This window comes from Leucoraja erinacea, chromosome 1 (genome assembly GCF_028641065.1).
Source record: "Leucoraja erinacea ecotype New England chromosome 1, Leri_hhj_1, whole genome shotgun sequence".
Classification (NCBI taxonomy): domain Eukaryota; kingdom Metazoa; phylum Chordata; class Chondrichthyes; order Rajiformes; family Rajidae; genus Leucoraja; species Leucoraja erinaceus.
This window is the reverse complement of record NC_073377.1, coordinates 56462258-56469343: the sequence shown is the minus strand read 5'-3', so window position 1 is coordinate 56469343 and position 7086 is coordinate 56462258.

Sequence of the window (7086 nt, the reverse complement as noted above, 5' to 3'; positions counted from 1 at the left end):
CTTTCAAGAGATAGCTAGATAGGGCTTTTAAAGATAGCATAGTCAGGGGATATGGGGAGAAGGCAGGAACGGGGTACTGATTGTGGATGATCAGCCATGATCACTTTGAATGGCGGTGCTGGGTCGAAGGGCTGAATGGCCTACTCCTGCACATATTGTCTATTGTCTATAAACCTGTATCACACCTTCCTTTCTTATCTCTGGTCTTTGTTCCAAACATATGCCTGTTAGATACCTCCCTAGCTTTTGTCACCATATTACCTACCATGCTTTCTTTATCCTGCCTCTCCCCTTTTCCAGCTCTCTTCTCCCCCCCCCCCCCCCCCCCCCACCACCATCACTGTAGAAGGGTCTCCACCAGAAAACTCATTGATCCATGTTCTCCTGAGATGCTGCCTGACCTGTTGAGTTACCTCAACACTTTGTGACCTATTGTGATATTATTTTCATTATTTGAGAGAAAAGCCTTGTTGCGAACACAAAATGAGAGTTGTAAGGAGAGGTTGAACAAACCTGAATTGTTTTCTCAAAAACATCATAGATTGAAGAGAGACCTGATAGAAGTATAGAAAATTATGAAGGGATATATTGGGTATGACATTTTTTTCCCCAGGGAGGAAATGTCAAGAATTAGCTTTAAGTGAGAGGGACAAAATCTAAAGGAGATGTACAGGGCAAGTTTTTACACAGAGAGTGGTGGGTGCCTGGAACATGCTGTCCGGGGTGGTGACATTTCAGTGACTTATAGAAAGGCACATGGACATACAGAAAATAGAAGGATGTGGATCATATACAGACAGAGGAGATTAGTTAAACAACAGTAACGAGTACTCAAGAATGCTTCACTGGCTTGGATTAAGATGCGAACGCAAGGAACCTAATTCCAAAGAGACCTCTCAATTAGCAGCCCTTTGGAGAAATTGTGGAGGAGTTTGAAGAACGCAGAGTGTGTGGTCTTGCGCCCAGGACTAGGACTACCAGCAGGAGAGGAATATGTGCTTCCCTATATTACCTGATCTTGGACACAAAACCAACAGAAGCCGTAGTTGCAAGTCTAGAATCCCAAAGCAAACTACAACTCTCAAAAGGATAATATAATTGTGAAAATGGAAGGACCTAGCAGTGAGGGAGCATTATGGAAATTGTGTCAATGTTTTCAAGGCAGGACTGCTCCTGCACCCTCTGTCTAATTCTGAAGGTGGATGCCCAAGGACCATACCCAATGCGTGCCAAAAGCAAGGGTCATGAAACAAATTTACATAGAAACCTGCACGTCTTTGGAGTGTGTGAGGAAACCGGAGCACTCGGAGAAAACCCACATGGTCACAGGGAGAACGTGCAATCTCCATACAGACAGCATTGATAGTCAGGGTCGTACCAAGTCTGGTGCTGGAAGGCAGCAACAATACTGCTGTGCCACCCCAATTCTAGACATTCCTTTCTCCTTGTATCTCTTCCCAGCTATTGTCCTGACCCTACCTTTTCAACTTTCCCCCTTCTACAATCAATCTGAAGAATGATGTGGACCTGAAACATCGCCCGTTCATTTCCACCACAGATGCTGCTTGATGCACTGGGTTCCCCCAGCACATTGTGCTTTGTTGCTTTTTAGACAAGTTGGGTTGAACTGTGTCATAAGTCTCCATGTTATCAGCATTGAGTCCAAAATCATCTTTCAGTGAGGCTGTACATGCGGTCCTATTAACAGGTCAAAACTCACAAAGGTTGAGAGTAATACATTGGGGTTGAGGATCATATATGTTCATGGTCTAAAACAGACAGAATTTGCCAGATACCTGATGCATTGTTGATTATTATGCATATGTTGAAGATTTGTCTCATTGGTAATTCCATACGTCTGTAGGTGGTGATATACATGCATCCTAGAAAGGTCAGTTTAGGAAAATTATAGAAAGCCAAAGAGTCTGCCCATGTGGGATGCAATTGCTTAATGCCCCTGTCCCACTTAGGAAACCTGGACGGAAACCTCTGGAGACTTTGCGCCCCACCCAAGGTTTCCGTGCGGTTCCCGTGAGGATCCCGGAGGTTTTTGTCAGTCTCCCTAATGGTCGAAAGTGGTTTCCGCTTCTTCTATGATCCGGCGATTATTTCAACAAATTCAAAACCGGCCGCGACTAAAAATAGGTTGCCGTGTTTAACGGAAGGTCTTACCTTCCACTACCTGCAACCTCCGGCAACCTCCGGCAACCTCCGGCAACCTCCGGCAACCACCTTCAACTAGCATCGCAACCGGCTTCGACTGAAAATTACCAATTTTTAATGTCTGTGGCTGTAGTAACACACAAAGTTATTTCGATGAACATTCCTTCCCTGCGACCTCCAGTGCCAAACTCAGGAACAGGAATGTCTTTGAAATGCTGTTATTTCCAATTCACCCATTATTCAACATGCACCTTCATCGCCACAAGTTCAGTATCATATAATTCCATACCAATGGATAAATAATATTGCCAGCAAACCTCAAGGAGAAAGCATCGATTTTTTGGGCCTCATGCAAAGACCAAAAAATAAATTGTTCTTAATGATTATTTGACCGAGGAAGCTAGATCCTCAGGATCTGAACACAAAAGAGAACAGTAATCCAAATGCTTTTGTTTAAAAGAGTGTACAATTTCCATGTCAGTGAACTAATTGCTAGTGTTGAGATTTGGGAAACCCAGCAAAATGAAAAAGGAGCAACCTTGTTGATACCTCATGCCTCAAGCAATCAAACAGTCAACACCGTTGCTCTTACAATAATGTCTTTATTTTAATGAAGAGTGATGACTCATGTATTCTGGACCCAAAAGTACTGAACTCTTTAAATAATTTGCCCCACAATAATTGTAGCTGGACAAATTAAACATTTCATAGAATCATTAACCCTGACCATGCCAACACTTGTGTCGTATTATTCAATTAACCATAGTCCCTGATATTTCCTCAGAGCTCTATAACAATTTATCTTCAGTGCCACGCACAATGCAAACCATTGCTAACCCGCTAAGCAAACCACAGTCAAAAGAAACATGAGGGAACAGACTTAAGAGGACATTCATCCTCCCTAAATTTATCTACTCAACTTTAAGAAGAATGGTGGCATGTAGTTGAAAGCAAAGTTAACTTGGATTAGAACAATATTGCATCTAATTTTTGGGTGTGTTAATACCATCAGGATAAATGACCGCAAATGTTTCAGTCATTTTTTTCTTTGCCTTATTTTTTCTTTTGCCTTATTCAGAGGCTGAAAGACTACTTCTTGTTTTCTGATTGGTCCTTTTAAGATTTGGTTGCCAACATTTATCATGGCAACTGCAAGAAGCTACAATTGATTAAAATGTTATATGGAAAATGGCACAATGCAAAGTCACACAGAGAAGCCCAACAACTTAATTCTGGAACACTGCCAATGAGGATCTCAACTTGTTCTTAGCCTTTCAGATACTGTTTCAATGTCATTCAAATGTTACAAAACTATTTCTAATCAGGCCATCCCTCTTTTTTTGAACCATTATCTGCACCACGCCCTCAATATGATGGCAATCTTTGGTGCAGCATTGTTCCCATTGTTCTTTGTTGCTTAATGAAATGATATCAGTATCTCCTATAGTCACAATCCGTCTCCCCTTTAAGAGCTGCAGGCTAGTTTTGACGTGTAGCCAATTACTGAGCTTTGCCATGCAGTCAGCCAATGCTGGGTGCATGCTGAAATCATGAGCATAGAGTTGTCCTGTTATGTGGTGAAATGCACATATGGGCCAGCTCTCGTTGTACATCCCAATCCCTCCAAATATTTTCAATAAACTCTCCCTTCAAATCTTAATTTGATATTCATTGTCATTTCTAAATTACAACAGGCTCGCTAAATGAGATCCAATACTTGAGGTCAGTATTCAAGTATTGCATCTACACCAACATTTGTATGAAACTTGAAAAGGGAGCCCCTGCGTTTCACTGTTGTCACTCCCACTTTCACCGCTTACTATCCTCTCCTGATCAGCCTCCCTTTCTGCACAATCTGTAAATATTCTGGACTCTGATACCCATTTCCACCAGTGCACTATGGAAAGCATCTTATCGGTAATGCTTCACAACTTGGTTGGGAACTGCAAGAAATAGCAAAGTTGTGAATGTAGCCCAGTCCATCGCACAAACCTTGAACGGCAACCTTTTCACACAAAGGGTGGTGGGTTTACGGAATGATTTCCCAGAGGCTATTTGGACAGGTACATGGACAGGGAAAGTTCAGGGGGACATGGGCCAAAGGCAAGCAGATCAGACTTGTGTAGATGGGCCATCTTGATCAGCATGGACAAGTTGTGGCGAAGGGCCTGTTTCCATGCTGTACAACTCTATTTAAAAGCTGGCCTAATCCTCCTTTTCTCCTCTTCTCTCTCCTGTTGGGCAGAAGACACAAAAGCTTAAACACACATACCACCACATTCAGGAATAAGTTCTTCCATATTGTTATCAGACAGGTGAACAGAGCTCTCATAAGCTGAGGATGTAGTCCAGATCTCCCAAACCTCATTGAGGCCTTCGTACTTTTTTTATTTGTACATTCTCTGTAGCTGTAACACCAAATTGCTGTCAAACTATATTCTGCACTTTGATTGTTTTTTCTCTTTGTACTATCTGTTGTACTTGTGTATTGTTTGATTGTACTTATGCATATGATTTGATTAGATAGCATACAGTTTTCTGCTGTATCTACTGTGCATGTGACAGTAAAAAAAAACATAACCAATACTAATCCTGCTCACTTTTGATTTGTGTCCATGCTGATTCATGTTAGCTCACATTACTTCAATGCCGCCATTTGTTACCCATGTCAACCAGCAGCATATATATATATATATATATATATATATGATGGGAGATTAAATGGGAGACTGTAAGATCATGATGGGAGACTGTAAGTTTCAGAAAATTAGAATCAAAGTTAGAGCTAGTTTACTGTCTGAAGGCTCATGTCGTGCCCTCTTTTCTTTGCAGAACCAGCTTTGCATGAGATGGCACGGAGAGGCAAGCTGCTATTTGTATATGAATATTTTATACATTCACATATGAATGAGTGCAAGTGAGCTCTGTAAAACCTACAAGGATATAATTTCTCACTTCAACTATTGAACAGATGTGCAGGTAATTGGCCTCTGTAAATTGCCCTTAGTGTGTAGGGAGTGGATGAGAATGTGGGATAACATAGCACTGGTATGAATAGGTGATCAACAGTCAGCGAAGATTCAATAATAGACAATAGACAATAGGTGCAAGAGTAGGCCATTCGGCCCTTCGAGCCAGCACCACCATTCCCTGTGATCATGGCTGATCATCTACAATCAGTACCCCGGTCCTGCCTTCTCCCCACATCCCTTAACTCCGCTATCTTTAAGAGCTCTATCTAACTTTCCCTTGAATGCATCCAGAGAATCGGCCTCCACCGCCCACAGAGGCAGAGAATTCCACAGACTCGCAACTCTCTGTGTGAAAAAGTTTTTCCTCATCTCTGTTTTAAATGGCCTACCCCTTATTCACAAACTGTGGCCCCTGGTTCTGCACTCCACCAACATCGGGAACATGTTTCCTGCCTCTAGCATGTTCAACCCTTAATCTATATAATTAAAAGTCTAATCTTGATGACTTCCTGTTTGCGCTGTATATTGATTTTAGAAAAATCGCTGCAACATATGGCTGTGATTTTTGGCCAGCTTACTCAGAGTCCCCCTCCGTTCATCAGGTGTGGAGGATTTTTTCCATCGATGAAAAATAAAAGAGTTATATGTGTTTAAATTATGTTGAGATTCTCTCTCCTGTCATTCACCACCATGAAAGCCACATCCCTTCTGGGGTGGGGGGAGGAGCTATAAAACCCAGAAATCTGGACGTGGCTCTGCCGCTGCAAAATCGTGAGCAAGAGGTCACGATTCTCAGTCTGAGCTGGAAATCTACAGAACACTTAGTGCCTACTGACCTGTGAGTGCCCTTTATGTGTTTTTAAACTGTGGCTTTTGCAACTGTGGCTATTAAACTGTTTGCCGATTGAAATGTGTGACTATTGAAATGTATGTCTGTATGTCTATTGAAATGTGTGCCTATTGAAATGTGTGGCTATTGAAATGTGTGGCTATTGAAATGTGTGACTATTGAAATGTGTGCATATTGAAATGTGTGCCTATTGAAATGTGTGCCTTTGAAATGTGTGGCTATTCAACTGTGTGGCTATTGAAATGTGTGGCTATTGAAATGTGTGGCTGTTGGAATGTGGCTATTGAAATGTGTGGCCATTGAAATGCGTGGCCATTGAAATGCGTGGCCATTGAAATGCGTGGTCATTGAAATGTGTGACCATGGAAATGTGTGGCTATGGAAATGTGTGGCTATTTCAAATGCGTGGTTAATAGAAATGTGTGGCTATTGGAACTGTGTGGCTATTGCAATTATGTGGCTATTGCAACTGTATGGCTATTACACTGTGTGGCTACGTGCTTTGATTTTTACTAAAAATACCCCAAATCTTTCTGGTTTTACTCTAATTTAATAAAAAAATGTGCAAGTCTTGTTCATGACGAGTTTCAGGGGTGATTTATATATATTTTTTACACAATATGTGAAAATTTCATGTTGTTCTGTGACTTGTGTCATGAAACACTGGAATAAAGCTCCTCGGCCCACAGCCTAAATGGAATCTACAACCTGGCAGCTGGGGCGGTGAGACCAGCAGATAGGCTGGGGGGGCGGGGCCAAGTCGAGGAAAACGCACACACACACGGAGTATTAATAAATATACTAGACCAAGTGCAGACCGGTTGGGTCTGGTCCCCGAACGTGCTTCAGACCCCGAGTATGGGGAGGGGGGGGGAGGGGGTGGGGGGGGTGGGCGAGGTGGGGAGGGGAGGGAGATGGAGGGGGAGGGGAGGGGGGAGGGAGGGGAGGGGATGGGAGGGAGGGGGAGGGGGGGGTGGGTGTTGTTACCGAACTGTGGAATGATCAGAGAATGCGAGGCCTGGCAACCTCGGCGCTTGTGACACACCCGCCCGCTCGGGGATGTTTGGCCTGAGGGGGGGGGGGGGGGGGGGGGGGGGGGGG